Genomic DNA, 19,042 nt, shown 5'->3' on the forward strand with positions numbered 1-19,042 from the left:
TAACTGTAAAATACAACGGTTTTATTATTTTTTACAAAAAAAAAAAAAAACAAATAATGAATTGACGATTTAAAAGCTATAACAGGCATGTGAATTTTACTCTATATTTTATACATATATATGGACTCCAACAGTGTAACCTGCAAGCTTTACTGCACCTTTTATTATATAAATGAACAAAATTTTATTTCAAAAAAAAAATCGATCGTTTTGAAAAAGGTTTCCCATCGCGACAGGGTGCCAAAGGTAAAAGAAAAAAATACCCCCGAGGAACTTATTTAACCAAAATTCGAATCTTTTTTTACAATTAATATTATTTAAAAGGCGGAAAAGAACTTTATTATAGTTTAAATACAATTTTCAAACTCGATTGGACATGAATACTCTTTTTTTTTATTCTATCGAAAAAAGTTTGGATACTTTTATTTAATATTTTTAAAAAAATTTTCTTAGTAGAAAAACAAAATTGTAAATTTAAAAAATATTTCACTAACCTTAAGACTATAATCGTTGTATATATCAAATATACTTCGGACGATGAAATCTTCCACAGACGCGATTTAAAATAATTTCAAACTACGTTTAAAAAAAATAATTAATACTTTTTTTAAAAAAGATTTAAGCGATCGTGTATTTAAAAATTTCGAATCCTCCTGAAGCTAAATTTTGAATTTTAATATACAAAATCATGTCTAAACAGGTTGATGCAAGAATTGGGACTAATGAAAGTTTATTATCCTTAAGACTGTTATTTTATATACCTATGTTGTAATTAAATTTTATTATCCTTGGGTCTGTTATTATATCTGCAGTTTTATAACTTTATACTTAATTTGTACTTTAATGTAAACAATACAGCTCGCGAGATGCGCAGGTATAAAAATAATTTCAAAATCGAAACATTTAACTTGCAAAAGTTTTGTTTAATAAAAATTGTGTTCAATAAAAATTCCGTCTAAATAGAAATTATTCCCGTGTAGAAATTTTGAAAAGGGCCCACTTCGAGAAGCTGCGAATTTATATATGAAATAGAAAAACCCGATCGGGGCCACAGAAAAAGCCATATTTCAGTCCGATCGGGGCCTGGTTTGGCCCCAGTCGGGTTCCATGTTTCAACCAAGACAGAGCCAGGTTGGCGAATTTCTGCACGGGATGCGTCTAAGAAACAAAGTCACGAATTAAAAATGCACCTAAGAAAAAGTCACGAATTAGAAATTCTAAGAAAAAAGTTACAAATTAGAAACGCGCCTAAGAAAAAAAGTAACGAATTAGAAATGCGTTTAAGAAACAAAGTCACGAATTAGAAATACACCTAAGAAAAAAGTCACGAACTAGAAATGGACCTAAGAAAAAAGTCACGAATTAAAAATGTACCTAAGAAAAAGTCACGAATTAGAAACGCGCCTAAGAAAAAAGTCATGATTTAGAAATGCGCCTAAATGCACGTGATGCGTCTAAGAAACAAAGTCATGAATTAGAAATGCTCCTAAGAAAAAATCACAAATTAGAAACGCGCCTCGTAAAAAAAGTCACAAATTAGAAATGCGCCTCGCGAAAGAGCCACGAATTAGAAATACACCTAAGAAAAAGTGACGAATTAGAAATTGGCCTCGCTAAAGAGTCACGAATTAGAAATACACCTAAGAAAAAGTGACGAATTAGAAATACACCTAAGAAAGAAGTCACGAATTAGAAATGCTCCTAAGAAAAAAGTAACGAATTAGAAACGCACCTAAGAAAAAAGTAACGAATTAGAAATGCGCCTAAGAAAAAAGTCACCAATTAGAAACGCGCCTCGCAAAAAAAAGTCACGAATTAGAAATGCTCCTAAGAAAAAAGTTACGAATTAGAAATGCGCCTAAGAAAAAAGTCATGATTTAGAAATGCGCCTAAATGCACACGGGATGCGTCTAAGAAACAAAGTCATGAATTAGAAATGCTCCTAAGAAAAAATCACCAATTAGAAACGGGCCTCGTAAAAAAAAAGTCACGAATTAGAAATGCTCCTAAGAAAAAAGTTACGAGTTAGAAACGCACCTAAGAAAAAAAGTAACGAATTAGAAATTCGCCTAAGAAAAAAGTCACCAATTAGAAACGCGCCTAAGAACAAAGTCATGAATTAGAAATGCTCCTAAGAAAAAATCACCAATTAGAAACGCGCCTCGTAAAAAAAGTCACGAATTAGAAATGTGCCTAAGAAAAAAGTCACCAATTAGAAACGCGCCCCGCAAAAAAGTCACGAATTAGAAATTCGCCTCGCGAAAGAGTCACGAATTAGAAATACACCTAAGAAAGAAGTCACGAATTAGAAACGCGCCTAAGAAAAAAGTCACAAATTAGAAATGCGCCTAAGAAAAATGTTGTCGAATTTCTGCACGGGATCTTAAATTAGAATAAAAATTCGATAATTTGAAATTCGACGCCAAAAAAAAAAAAAAAAAATTCCTATAGGAAAAGCATTCCGTAAATTTGAAAGTACATTACTAAAAATTGAGCATCTTAAAAAGTCTTAGAAGTCATATATCGTGATATACATGAAGAGGTGAAGCTATTAGCGATTTTTCTGTCGCGAAAAATTCTATATACATTGTTCGCTCTTTCTATCATCCCTTCTCACTTTTCCATTCGGCGTTCAGGTATATCCATTTACTCGGTCGCACCTAAATGCTTTATGGCCCGTTAAGGGTGCTTTTTAATGGTCGTTTAAGGGGATTTTGGGGCGGGGGTAATTAGCGTCGCGTCGACGAAAAAAAAGTGTTACGCCGCTCGATTTGTTAAAGGCAACAAAAGGGGTCGGTTACAGTTACCACTCTGATCCTGCGCGCTCCATGATTTGTAACATTATTTCTTTTTTTTTTCTTCTTCTTCTTTTTTATTGCCTTCTTTCCCAGGCAATGAAAATCGAGGCACCAAACATTGCTATTGGTTATGGGGTGCATTGTCGCGGGATTGGGCGCCGCTCAACTAATATGGTATCATCTAACCGAATAACGAGAGACATATATGGACGCGAGCAAAATTTCCTTTTTTTTTCGAGGGTTATAACAAAACATGGGGCGTGTATTTTTAGTCCAATTCTTAAATACACGATAGACCTCCTGCGGTGAGACAGCAGATGCGGACACCCGGGTATATGTTTGTAACGTGTTCACCAGTGAATATTATGAATTCATTGTCGTCTCATGTTTTGGCCACAGAAGTGTCTTTTGAAAAAAGGGGATAACACACGCGGTAGCATTTTTTATATATATATATGTGGTGTAGATTTACTTTTCGAGTTTGTTAGTGTCGTCAAAGACCACTCGAGAGGGCAATATTGTGTCAAAATTGAATGGATATAAACGTTTTCTTTTTTTTTATTCTCAATATATATGATTCTAGTTCGATAATGTTGTATCAAATAAGCAAAGGCATCAATGGGCTTTTAGGTTTCTCGGTCTATAGCACAATGTACAGATGAAAGAATTTTTGTAGGAGATTTGTGTCATTATTATTGAAGGAGAAAGGGGGGTGTAAAAAAAAGATTCAATAGTCCGTTTTATGATATGGTTATTTTATATATATGTTTAGCTATATATATTGTAGACTTTTGTATTCATTTTATGACAATATTTTCGGTCTCTTGACTTTTTTCAATTTTCACGTATTAGAAGTTATAAAATTCTGGAGAATAGAATTTGAATAAATTGAGAAATTAGAATCTTCTTTCGTCAAACTTAAGAAGGGTTAGCCGAAAGAGTGGGGAGAATAGAAAGAGAAATGTATCTTCTTTTTCACTTACTCTCATCTCCCCACTCTAACAATTAGGCCCCGCCTCTATAGTCTGATATAAGTCAACTCAACAACTATTAGCAATTAAATTAGATAATAAAATTGTATAAGAGAATCAAATATTTTGGAGAAAAAAATTATTGAAATCTTTTACGAGATGAGGATTAAATATATTTTTTTTTTTTATGAAAATAGAACACGAGATAAGAATATGGGTTTGATATATGACTATATATATATATATATATGTATAATAAGTATATCCCCGCGTGTTATTGATTTCATCTTAATCAGATCTCAATATCTCAATTACGTTTTGAGCTGGGTTCTCCCATTTGTTTGCTAGAGAGATTTTAAAGCCAGGCTCTATTGTCTGCTCTCGCCACCCCTGAGCTTCGAGCTCAAGCTTAACTTTTCATTCTCTCCTGTAAATTGCAGGTTTGGTATCGCCAGGGCTAGTATGGAAGGCAGGGTGTAAATCGAATGAAACAATGGAGATTTACCTCTTTCCTACTATACCACTTCTTTTTCTTTTTTCTTTCTTTTTTTTTTATTCCTCTCAACGTCTCTACTCTTTCGTATATATACCATTCCCGTATCGCTTATCCGTCTGACACGTTATTAGGTCTGGATTATCTTCATAATTGCTCATACTAGCTTTAGAAATCATTTTATTAACATTGGCAAAACTGCTTATCATACATTTATTATTATTTTTACACGTCGATTTTTATTTATTTATTTTTTTTTGTTTTGTTCTTTTGTTATTAAATGTATTGTTTTTTATGTTTATTGTGTGAAATATGTATTATTCTTTATTATAATAAATAATATTTTCTATTCTAAATATTTATTTTGAGTTAATTGAAATATTTATTTAATGATTAAATTGGTGATTTTTAATTTCAATTTTTGATTTTCTAAATATGTATCTTCAAACGATATTGTTTAAAAACTTGTAGTATAGAGAAATTATAAAGATATGTTAAAGAATGTATTATGGTATCAAGCAAAAATTCGAAGCGAGTGTTTGTGGTTAGGTGGTTAGGGTATCGAATTACGAGCGGTCAGGTCGTGGGTTCAATTCCCGGTGCGCTGGGATTTTTTCTCTGTTAGGTAGGCATAAAGCGCTAACATCCAGAATGTAAGAATAAATAAAATAAAAAAAAACAAACAAAAGTAAAAAAACAAGTGAAAAAATAAAAAAAATAGTAAGAAGCAAATAAAAAAAAAACATAGTAAAAACAAATAAAAATTTTAAAAAAACAATAAAATAATATAGTAATAAAGAAAAAATAAATAAATATAGTAAAAAGTAAAAAAAATAAAAAAAAGTAAATAACAAACTAAAAGAACTAGTAAAATGCAAATAAAAATAAAAAACAAAAAGAATTAAAAAATGCAAATAAATTTAAAAAAAAGAAGAATAAAATTATATAAAGCAAATAAAAATTTAAAAAAAAAACAATAAAATAATATAGTTATAAAGAAAAAATAAATAAATATAGTAAAAAGTAAATAAAAATCAAAAAAAGTAAATAACAAACTAAAAGAACTAGTAAAATGCAAATAAAAATAAAAAAACTTACTACAATGCAAATAAAATTTAAAAAAACACAGTTTAATAATATATAAATGAAGAAAAATTAATAAAAACTTAAAACATTAAAAAGCATATAAAAAATTTAAAAAAAACAACAAAATAATATAGTAATGAAGAAAAAATAAATAAATATAGTAAAAAGTAGATAAAAATAAAAAAAAGTAAATAACAAACTAAAAGAACTAGTAAAATGCAAATAAAAATTAAAAAACGAAGAATAAAATTATATAAAGCAAATGAAATATAATAAAAGAAAAATTGTTTCATGCGGCTATGGTGATTTTAATGGCCAGTTAATGAATTATATTCTCCTTGAAGGGAATATAACGAAAATTGACAGGCCTTTTAACAGCAAACTGCTTAGTTATATGGTCCTTGGGAAAATATATGTTGGATTTCAGGCGGATTAACGAGCTATATTGTTAGTCAATTGATCTTAGAATCTAGTGGATCTCCTCGGACCTAATATAGCGCGAGATCAGTAGGGATTAATAATACCTACATTAGGTTAAACTGGCGACAGTAGCGAATATATATATATATATATAACACGTGCCGGCACGTGTACAACATTTTGAGCGTGCGTTTCGACAAATTCCTCCCCTTTCTACATTTTATTTAATTAGGTTCGACTTTATACAATAAAGAGAGAGAGTGAGAGAGAGAGAGAGAGAGAGAAAACGAGCGTCATGCCTAATGTCTTCATTATTTGTCATTAATATTGGTTCAGTGGGGATTGCACTGATTGAGTGCTTCTGTCATTCAATTTCATATTGAATAAATATAGTTTTGTTATTTGGCAAAAAAAAAAAAAAATATTGCAGCTAATAATAAATAAAAATAATGCTTAGTGGAAATTAATTAAAATATTAAAATTAATATTTATATAAATAAAATTAATTTGTAAAATAATAAAATTAGTATAACTATTTAAAAATACTAATTTAATTGCAATATATATATACATTTTTTTCAATGATACCAGACCAATATTAAAATATAGTCAATCGTTTCGAGCATCTGTTTAAAAGGGTGATGGTGAAAACTCGAAAAACTCATAAACTCAGGACCGACCCCCTAATGGAACATATTAGAATTTTGAATCCAGTTTGCTCAACAGCTTTTCGAGAAATGAAAGACAATCTATAAACGCGATGGGGTAAACAGAAGAGAGAGAGAGAGAGAGAGACACGATGTGGTCCAGGGACAGAAGAGGATGAGAGGAGTTACCAGGAAGCTGCGCTCATTGACGAAGGAACAGAGAGAGAGACAGAGAGAGAGAGAGAATATAAACTGTCTCTCTGTATATGTACACTGCTCACTCGGGAATGTTTCTAAAGATCAATGGGGACCTTATAAACGCCAATAATCCTCGGGATGCTCACCCTTCGCCACCACATCACCAAGAAGGAGAGGCTACATATAAATATATATATATATATATATATATATCTCGCGATGTTTGACGAATGGTGAACAATTATTGAGGAGTAAGTACGAGAACTCCAGGGGCGGATTGCGGCAATGACGGATTCGACGAATAAGGTGAGGGAGAGGGGGGTTGGGGGCAAAAGGAATGAGAGTGGGGGGGGGGTACCCGAAACGTATAAGAGAGGAACAGGCGGAATACTACCCAAGTTGCTATTGAACCGATTTCGAGCAAATATCACTTGAAGCAGGTCGGGAAGAGATGCGAGAGGCCGAGGAGGGAGTAAAGAGAGAGAGAGAGAGAGAGAGAAGGAAAGGGAGGTGGGATGGCTAAAGAAGGACAGAGAGAGAAAGATGGACAGAGAGAGAGAAAGAGCTTTCACAAGCCCTTCGGCAAATTTCATAACCGAACTTGTCGTATTTGCTGAGATTATTTCAATATATTCGACTCAACCTGGAAATCTGTTTGCGAGCTAGTGTATGCGTGAATGGAACTTGGCGCTCAGAGAGAAAGGGAGATAGAGAGACTTTAACTGACAAGGAAAGCGAATAGAAGAGCCATCAAGACTCTTGAAAGTGCATCCACGTGTTTCCTTATCTGCAACTGAAAACATATATATATATATATATATATATATTCTGACATAACCCATATGGAAGGCTGTATCATATAAATTTTGATTAAATGTTATTAGATTTATTTTTATTTTCTATTAAAAAATTATTTATATATTCCAGAATTTTGGCTTTATTTTTATTTGATACAATTAGAACAATAAATACAGAATCACCTTTTTTGGGTATATATATATATATATATATATATATATATATCATTATAGAAATGAAAAAAGGTGCCGAAAAGTATGTGTGAAAGAACGTATGTACGTATACTCAGGTTTAGAACGTGCGTAGCCGAGCAGAAATCGAAACCTTTGATACACAGGGTGGGACAATTAAACGCTAAACTACCCCTCGAGGGCAGGCGCACCCCTAATGCGCTCTTTATGGCGACTTAATGCCCCTAATATTGCATGCGACCCTTGTTTATACCAGTTCAGCGCTTCCCATTTTAGTCATGTCTCATTCAACGATATAAATATATATATATATATATATATTTTTCCTGAAGAAAATATCTATATTTCTCAACCAAAGCTAAAATCTCTTACATATCAAAATAGGCAAAATTATGGAAAATTAAATTCATTTTAACAAAATGCTACAAAAAACAAAAAAGAAAAAAAGATAAAACAGTAAAACCTCGATAAGTATTTGAGGAAACAAGAAAAATAATTATTGAGATTCTACTGTATAAATTTTATTACTATTACAAGAAATTACTACTAATTAATACTACTACTATTTATTACTAATACTACTATTTATTATTACTACTACTATGTAATACTACTACTATTTACTACTACTACTACTACTATTTATTACTACTATTTAATACTCCTACCATTTATTACTACTAATATTTATTATTACTATTTATTACTACTATACAATACAACTACTATTTATTACTATTACTATTTGAAACTCCTACTATTTATTACTACTACTATATAATACTACTATTTAATACTACTACTATTTATTACTACTATTTAATACTCCTACTATTTATTACTATTACTGTTTAATAATCCTACTATTTATTACTATTACTATTTAATACTCTTACTATTTATTACTACTACTACTATTTAATACTACTAATATGTAATAATACTACTACTATTTATTACTATTACTATTTGATACTCCTACTATTTATTACTACTACTATTTTATACTACTATTTAATACAACTACTATTTGCTAGTACTACTACTATTTAATACTCCTACTATTTATTACTACTACTATACAATACAACTACTATTTATTACTATTACTATTTAATACTACTATTTAATACTCCTACTATTTATTAATAGTACTATACAATACAACTACTATTTATTACTATTACTATTTAATACTACTACTATTTATTACTACTATACTATATAATACAACTACAATTTATTACTATTACTGTTTGATACTCCTACTATTTATTACTACTACTATTTAATACTCCTACTATTTATCACTACTACTACTACTATATATTAGTACTATTTCAATTTCTACAATAAACCAAAAAAATATGAAACACTAAAACCTCGATAACAGTTTTATGAACAACAAAATAATTATTGAGGTTCTACTGTATAGGTACTAAAAAAAAACTAAACTACTAATTTTACAAATTCAAAAATTATAGGAAATCGGTAGGGAACCATTTTTTAGAGAACCGAGAATATTAAGACACACTAGTACCTCGATAACAATTCTTCTTTGACTACTCAGACAATTTATTGAGGTTCCACTGCGTCTAAATTTTTCCTTTATTATTAAAAATTTTGAAAAAAATGAAAATAAATTTTTTGAATATACTACTGATGTTTTCAAAATATATATATATATATTGTGACACAGTGAGAAAATCAAATTGACTGTAATTAGAAGATTGACTGATGATGGTGAGGTAAACGAAATTATTTTCCCTTTATATGTGAAATTGAGGGGATTCGTATAGGAAATGTTGGGGGGGGGTATGTTTAGGTTAAAGGGGGGAAATGAGAGGGGGAGGGGATTTCGAGAAAGCAATTGTGAGAACCCCTGTCATCGAGGCATGGGAAAAGTTGATGTTCGTGTTTGTACTAGAGATCTACCAGCCGAAATAATGTAATGCAGACAGCTCTATTGAAACGTATCTAATATGTCTCTTGTCGTCTCTCGTGTATTATTGAACTCTCGATTTACGGTCAAGCCTACGGCAATGATTCTGATTAAATTACTCGACCCAAACTATTATACAGTAACAGAGGAGTTGAATTAAATGCAATTTAATTCAAACTACTGTTTAGACATATATATTACCTTTATATACATATATATGCCGTTTACTAAAGAAGCTTATTGAAATCCATTCGATACTGAGTTTAAGTTAAAGGTGTAGACGGTGCTTCAATTTGATATATATATATAGACATACTTAATCCTATTTATTGAATTACATCTGTCATCGAGTTTCATGAGCAATTAATCTTGACCCATTAAAATTTTTTTTATTTTTAATTTTTTTAATTTTTAGAACGATAAATAATAATTGGTTTTTTTTTTAAATACACACATTTTTTCTTTCATATCATTGATTTTTTTTGTTTGTTTCCAATTTTTGTAGCACAAAAATTGTGAATTACAAAACAAGGGATGTTTTTTTTTTTTGCTGACTATTTAATAAACATTGCAAAAATCAAAATATCAAAGTGACATATATATATTACAGTTTTGCTAAAGTTGTTTGGAAAATATTATTTTTCCGAAAAAATTCGTATTTGAACAATTTTAATTATTATAGGATTTAAAATGTTTTTCATTATTTTCCTCTACAATTTGTATATTCACTGTTTATAATATTTTCCATTATTTATATATAAATAAACATTTTTACTATTCATGTAAAATTATCTACAACATTATCATGTAATTCGCATATGTAAAAAAGATCTCTTCTCATGAATTTTTTATGGTATATTTAGAAGAAAAAAAAAACAATTATTTCTTTTACTATAAAAAATATAAATGTTTTGTAATAAATAAAAAATTTACATTAAATCAAATTATATTATAGTAATTAAATTATTGTTATTATTATTATTATTATTATTATTATTATTATTATTATTATTATTATTATTATTATTATTATTATTATTATTATTATTATTATTATTGAATAATAAAAAAATAACAATATAATAATTAATAAAAATAAATAATATTACAATAAAAAATATATAGTGAAAATTTAGAGAAAACTGGAAGATGCAAAAAAAAAAAAATTGATATATAAAGGAAAAGAATTTTTTTTTTGTATCGATTATCAATAAACTACAAATAGAGCCTATTTCATTAAAATAGAATAAAAAAAAAAAGAAGCTTTTGTCAATTTTCCCTGGTTATATGCGATATTGTCAAGAAAATTTACAAGAAACTTAAATCCTTATCCGATCCCCGAAGAAGAATGAACACGAAACGAGATACAAACGATTGATTTGAGAATGAACACATTTTTGCATTAAGTACGCTTTGACGATTTCTTGAAAAATAAAAATCGAGTAAAATTAGGTAAAAATAGAACTAGCTCAAAATACACTTCTTGGTATAATATATATTCTTTCTCTTTCTCGTTTTTTTTTCTATATATATACATATATATATAGTGGAGAGTTAAAAAAGTTGTGTTGGTCAGAGAAATATTCTATAAATTCAGGCAGGTATTTTTTTGCGGTAATGAACTCTTGACGGATTTTCAAGTACCTGCTTAAAAGAGACCACAACCTCTTTTTTTCTCTCTCTCTCTCTCTCTCTCTCTCTTGACACCTTGAACGGTGTTAGTTCTAACGCCTATATAAGAAGAGCACCGCCTTGGCCACTAAGCCATCGAAAGGACCTTTTGCCGTGTGCTCTGCGTTTCGCAAATTCGGTTCATTTGCTACATTGTCCGCGGCTTAAAAGAGAAACGAGACCCCTCTCGAGAAAGAAATCGCTCTAAAGACCATTGATCTTTACCGACAAGTGTCGCGAGACATTTTTTTTCCTCCTACCAATAGTTAAGATCCTTACAGGGAAAAAAAAAAATCTCTCATATATATATATATAAAATATACTTGACGAGTTCTTGATGTTTTAATATGTCTCTTTTCACATTTCTAAACGTGTTAATTTTACATTCAAATATTTCACCAATTTTCTACTTTTGTTTTAACGATGATTTGTGTTTAATATATGAAAAATAAGAAAGAAAAAAGAGTAAAATAGTTTTTTTTTTTTTTTTTTTTGCTTTTATCATAATTTTTTTTATGGCCGAAATAAACAAAATAATGCTGTAAACTCTTCATCAGAACAATAAATTATTAATTTTTTTTTTCAAATTTTCTGTCAATGAAAATAATTTTTTACTTTTTTTTTCAATTACTTTTTGTCAGTTTCAACTGTAATAACAATTATCGAGAGACAACTGCTTTATAAATTTCTTTTCTCCATTTTTGTTTCATTTTATTTATTTTATTCTACATTTAGAGAAATGGTATATATATTTGTCTCCGAGCCTACTAACTCATTTATTTGTTGCAAATATATTTCATTTCATTGAAATAAAAAATTTATTTGAGTCAAAGAAAAATTTATTTCTGACAAATAAAATTTTTATTTACGTCAAATAAATAAGTTAGTAGGCTCTGAGACAAATATATACGTTTATTTAATTCAAATATATTTTATTTGGTTCAAATAAATCATTTCTCTGGGTGATATAAAAAAATTTTTTTTTTCCCAAAAGTTAAATATATAAATAAAATTAAACTTTGGAAAAAACATTTCTGTTTAAAATAGATATATGCATTCTTTTTCGGTAGTAAAAACGATTTAAAAAAAAAAAAAAACAATTTAAAATCTCGTACATAACGGGAATATGTAAAATTACAAAAGCAGAAAATAAAAATGAACAATAACAAAATTAAAGGCGATAATGAAAAGCGACAAATAACAAATAATGACAGCTAAAAAAAAAACGAAACAAATATTAAAAGTCGAATAATAAAAATAACACTCAAATTTTTCATCTAAATTTCTTTTACTTATAATTTTTTATAATTATTGTAATAAAATTTATCAAACGGAAATATTTATAAAAATACAAATTTTTTTTCCTCAAAATTAGAATCTATTTTTTTTTTTTTTTTTTTTTAATGAAACAATTTAAAATTAAATTGCATTTGTATTAATGAAGCTCTTTGTTTCATTTTTTTTTGTCGTATTTTTTGACAAATGATAAATAAACGCGATGTGTAAATGTAACGTGCGAGTATATGTAAATTATAATTACAAATAAATTCGCACTTCTGTGGCGTAATAATTTTCGGTTAATATTCGTTAAAGTCAAGCGACGCTTAAGAGTTATTTTGAAATCGTTATAGCGCGATTCAAAATTCACATGTATATATATTCCCTGGATAATAATTTTAACACAATATATATGGTAGCAGAGCAACATCAGAGCCGTTGGTCTCATCAAGTGAAATCATCACCGACGACCCAAAAATTCGCACAGATGGCCAAAGCTATGCTCTTCTGTGTGAAGTCTACCCCGCATTCAACTATACGATAATCCACTTCCATTTTGACAGGGAATTTCGTTAGTGCGTTATGAAACTCATTAATCCGACAGATACTGCCCAACGATCTGGTTCCGCGAATCTATATAAACTTTGATACAAGTGCGTGCAGGTACTCGTCAACGAATTATTAAAAAAAAAAGGAAAAAAAAAAAAATTTCTCATTAAAATAATATTGAATGCCTCCAATGAATTCTGGACATTTTTTCCCCCATTTTAAAGTACTCTAATCATTAATTACCTTTCAGTTTGTTAATAATAATATGCCATCATTTTATATTGAAATCTTTTTCTCGTTTCCCATAAATGTGAATGGCTATTTTCGAATTAAATTTAAAAAACCATTTTTTTTCCAAAAATTAAATCAAAATTATTTCAAATTTATTTTGCATTAAATTATTATAATTATGATTTTATATTCGAGGAATATTAATTTTAGTTAGAATTATATACGGAAAAAATTTATATATGATCGGTTACTTCAAATAAATATTTATTTGTATTAAATAATTAATTGACGTAATTAAATAGTATTTATTTCGAAATTATTTGTTTAAATACAATATTTTATTTAAATACAATTTTATTTAAAGAAAAATTTTTTTCAATATATTTCTTTTTAATTGTCATAGAGTATAATCGATTATTTAAATCAAATAAATTTTTTTTTTCTTTGTAATTATTTTTTTATAATTTTGACAGGCTTTTATACATTCAGAGAAATTATAAATTTTTCTCAGTGCCTAATAAATATTTATTTGATTTAAATAAGGTTTTATTTTTGATTTAAATAAATTTTTATTTCATTCAAATAAATTTTTTGATTTGGTTTGAATAAAAAATTTTAATTGTGCCAAATAAATTTTTAATTTGGTTTAAATAAAACATTTTAATTGTGTCAAATAAATTTTTTGATTTGGTTTGAATAAAAAATTTTAATTGTGCCAAATAAATTTTTAATTTGGTTTAAATAAAACATTTTAATTGTGTCAAATAAATTTTTTGATTTGGTTTAAATAAAAAATTTTAATTGTGCCAAATAAATTTTTTGATTTGGTTTAAATACAAAATTTTAATTGTGCCAAATAAATTTTGATTTGGTTTAAATAAAAATTTTAATTGTGCCAAATAAATTTTTTGATTTGGTTTAAATAAAAAATTTTAATTGTGCCAAATAAATGTAATGAGACAAATATACGTTCATTTAATTTAAATATATTATAATTGGTTCAAATATAAAACATTTCTCTGGGTGTATATTTTTTTTATCCTTAGAAAAAATTGCCAGCAGAAAAAAACTAAAATTTTTATCCAAAAAAAAATTAATAATTCATTTTATTTTTTATAAGTATATTCCAATTTTTTTTCTTTATACACTTTTTTGTTTTGTATTTTCATATTTTTGTACATTTATAAAAAAAATTTCCCCTTTGTCACGCGCGTTTTAATATTATTTCTAATTAGTCACGGGTTAATGAAAGAAATATTTTTCCAACGCTTTTAGCATATATCTATATATAATGAAAACCATAAAAGTGATTTGCATAAAAATGACATTTTTAGTTAAAGTGCGGGTTATTTTGAGGGGCATCAAAAGGGAGGGGGGGGTACATGCCGCGAGTGTTTTGAAACAATTTTATTATTTTATTTTATATATGTATATATGCGTGCTAATGTCCACCATTTACTACATCTCAATTTATTTGCGAGGCAAAAACAACGGATTAGATTTTTCTTTTTTTTTTTTTAGAGTATGGAGAGGTGATTCATTTTTTTTTTTTTTTTTTTTTTTTTTGTTTTATTTTCCCAATGTTATTCACGTTAAGCGACATACACCGATTGAAAAAATTCCCAAAGCATCAAGCAGCAACGGAATTTTTTCCCTCTAATCCAATCCATCGACAATTTGTCGAGCGAAAAACTCGTCTACGCCATTTTTGCCTGTCGGCCTTCTCCCTCTTGGCAACGTGGCGGCGTAAAGCTATTAAAATTCATAACCTCGGACATACACCGAAGGGGGTTTATATATATAAAACGCGGAGTGCGCGAAATATATATATATATATAGAGAGAGAAATTTTCAGGGAAAATAGGTGGGGAGGGGGGTAAAAAGGGGTCAAAGGGTACGAGGTTTGGGGGTTTCAAAATGAAGTAACCAAATTTAACGTCTCGCGTGTGTTCGCGAAAGCTTGAAAACAAGAGAGTGAGAGAGAGAGAGAGAGCCTAGAAACATACACTACGGACCAAACTGACCAGCCGAGGCCGCCCGCGGCTCAATTTTGAATATGCATCGCTTCCCTATCCGCGGTGCATGCATAGACATTTTCCCGCTATACAATAGATGATAGAGAGGAACTCGATTCAATTATACCAAACCTCTTTGGTACCAAAACATTGTAATCGTTCATTAAAATCTTCGAATTGCTTCAAAATTGGGCCTCGTCAACCGCATATAATATTTATTCATAATATATGGATATATATCTATATATATATATATATTTACCAGGACGATAAACCTCCTCCTTAAGTATTTTCGTAAAACAAATAAATAAATAAACAAATACAAAAAAAATAAATATAGAAACAAGTAAATAAATAAATAAATAAATAATTAAATAATAAAACAAATAAATAAAGAAATAAACAAAGAAAAAAACAAATAAATAAAAAAATTAATAAACAAACAAATATATAAATAAATAAATAATTAAACAAATAAATCAAAAATAAATAAACAAATACATAAAAAATAAATAAATATTCAAACAAGTAAATAAAGAAATAAACAAATAAATAATCAAACAAATTAATAATGAAATAAATAAACAAATATTTAAATAATTAAATAAATAAAGAAATAAACAAATACAAAAAAAATAAATATAGAAACAAGTAAATAAATAAATAATTAAATAATAAAACAAATAAATAAAGAAATAAATAAACAAATAAATAAACAAAGAAAAAAACAAATAAATAAAAAAATTAATAAACAAACAAATATATAAATAATTAAACAAATAAATAAACTAATAAATAAATAAGTAAACAAATAAATAAAAAATAGATAAACAAATATATAAATAATGAAATAAAAAAACAAGTTAAGAAAGAAATAAACAAATAAATAATTAAACAAATAAATAAACAAATATATAAATAATTAAACAAATAAATAAACTAATAAATAAATAATTAAACAAATAAATAAAAAATAAATAAACGAATATATAAATAATTAAATAAATAAACAAATAAATAAACAAATAAATAATTAAATAAACAAATAATTAAATAACTAAACAAATAAATAATTAAATAAATAAATAATTAAACAAATACATAAAAAATAAATAAATAAGTAAATAAAGAAATAAGCAAATAAATAATTTAGCAAATAATTTAACAAGTAAATAAATAAATAAATATAAAATAAAAGTTTCCATACAAACATTTACAAAATTTCAAATTGAAATTAATTTTAAAATTTATACTCCAATTTTTCTAAAGTTCTCCAAATTTTTAATATTATTTATACATCCAAAAAAAATCTATGATAGAAGAAAAAAATAAAACGTAAATTATAATCTAGAAATATTTACTTTATCTTTCTAATATGGAAAAAAAATGTTTCGTGGATTCGCAATTTTTGTTTTGTTTTTTGTGTGTGTCTCTTTTTTTTTTGACGAACGCGCACGTGTATAGCGAGCGGACAATGAAATTTGTACGGGCAAAATGATGAAGAAAGGAACTTTATACCGAGGACGTGCTTGTTCTGCTTCAATTTACTTATTTACATATAAAAGCAGAGGGCAATTTTGTTTTTAAATTAAATCGCGTCAATCTGTTAAGTGTCTCTTGTCACTTCTATACGCAAGTTATTTTTTCCCCGAAAAAATTTCATCACTTTTATAATAATAATAATAATAATAATAATAATATATAGTTTAGAGTGTATATATGTAACGAGCTTTGCGCGCAAAAAACAAAGAGCTTAATTTTGTTACTTTCGCGGACTTTATAATGTTGGAGGGACAAAAGAGAATTATTTTCATATTTATATATTTTTTTTTTTTGTTTGAAAAATATATACGTAGTGTCTTATAAACAAATTATATATATGTAAATTTTTCAAAGGTATTAAAAAAAAATTTTAACACTAAAATTAGTTTAATAAAATTTTTTCCAACATTTTAACTAATTTGCATTTAAGTAAATAATTCTTTATTTTCAGTAATTATATTTTATTTATTTATATTTATAAATAAATTTTTAGTGTAATTTTAAGAATTTTTTTGTTTTTTTTAAACAAATGGATAAAAAAGAAGAATATTATAGTTTAATAGTAAAAAAATTCATATACATAATTATACATTGTTATTTATTTCATTTATTTTTAATAATAATTATTATTTAATTATGATAAATTTATAGTTAAATCATAATTATTTGACTAATTGATAAATATAATAATAATAATTTTCATAATTAACTGAATAGAATTACTAAAATAATTAAAAAAAAATATTTAATATAATAATTTTTTTTAACATTAAAAAGCAATAGAGTAATATTTAGTGCACCCTCTTGGTTTTGAAACTATAGGTAATCTTCACATGTCTCTCGCGGTAACGTTTTATTGATTTTCTACCGACAGAGTTTACCGACATATGGAAGTCGAATTTCTCAATTCTCCCGTATAAAGGCAGCACTCTGTAAGATATTTCGATTTTAATGTTAATTACCTTCATTCGAGATTGTAAATTTTATTTTCCACATCGACTGACGTTAAATCATGACTAATATTTAAAAAAAAAAAAATAATTTATTTTTTCTTAAAAAGAAAAACAAAACTGTGTAACACTTTTTTTTCAATTTTCTTTCTATTATTTTCTATTATTTTAAATGATAAAAAAAAAGTCCACAAATATTATTTTATTCTTTCTGTATAAAACAATTAAAAAATAAACGATTTTTAATTAATTAATTATAAAAGCAAATTTCTTAATTTAGGAATTTTTAATATACATTTATAATAAATAACAATTATTATTTTATTGATAATAATAATTATTAGTTATTATTTAAATAAATAAAAACAAATTTTTGTATTAGTAACAAATATTTTTATAATTATTATTAATAAAGAAAACCAATTTTATGTTTTTAAATTTGTCAAATTGATTCTAAATTATTTTATTTATTATATTTAAAAATTTCAATTGTTTATAAATTTAAAGAGAAATTTTTTTTTTTTTTTTTTTTGCCTCAATATTTTCAAATATTTATTGCGATGAAAGTAGAAAAAAAAAACAAAAAACGATTTACCATTGAAAATTAATTAAATTTTTGAAATTTTTTTTTTTGTGATCAATTGGAGAAATTTAGATTCATATATAGCGTGTGTTTGGATCGTTGTTGATGATGCGTATATTTTGAAACACAAGCGCTATCGTTCTAGGTAATACACTGTTATAATTACGAAGTAGCAATCAATTAGCACACCAATCGTGCGTTGATTAAGGGGTCGATTGGAATGTAATGGGGCTGTAGGTGGTCAGTGATAATTAACGTTCGTGGAAATCAGCCGAATGCGTACTGCGTAAAATCAAATACTGTCGACCGGCGGTCCTCATCCCCCCCTCCCCACCCCTCATCCCTTCACCTCTATCGCAGGAAACGAAATATTGGATGTGCGGCGACACGGATGCCAGCAACAATTTGATCATCCCTTTTAATCGACCCTTTCAATTTCTCATGACAATTCCCTTCTCATCTTAAAAAAAAACCTTTAATATAAACCGAGTTTTATTTTATATATATATATATATATATATATATATATATATATATATATATATATATATATCATATGAAAAATCATAAGAATTAAAAAAAAAAAGTTAATAAAACGATATTTACAATTTTACATACTTGCTTTATTTAAATATAACCGTAAGTTTTATTTTTGCTAAAAAAAAATCTAAAATATGAG

The sequence above is a fragment of the Leptopilina boulardi genome, unplaced genomic scaffold, assembly GCF_019393585.1.
Source record: "Leptopilina boulardi isolate dan_hultmark-lab unplaced genomic scaffold, ZJU_Lbou_2.1 LbouV2_70, whole genome shotgun sequence".
NCBI lineage: Eukaryota > Metazoa > Arthropoda > Insecta > Hymenoptera > Figitidae > Leptopilina > Leptopilina boulardi.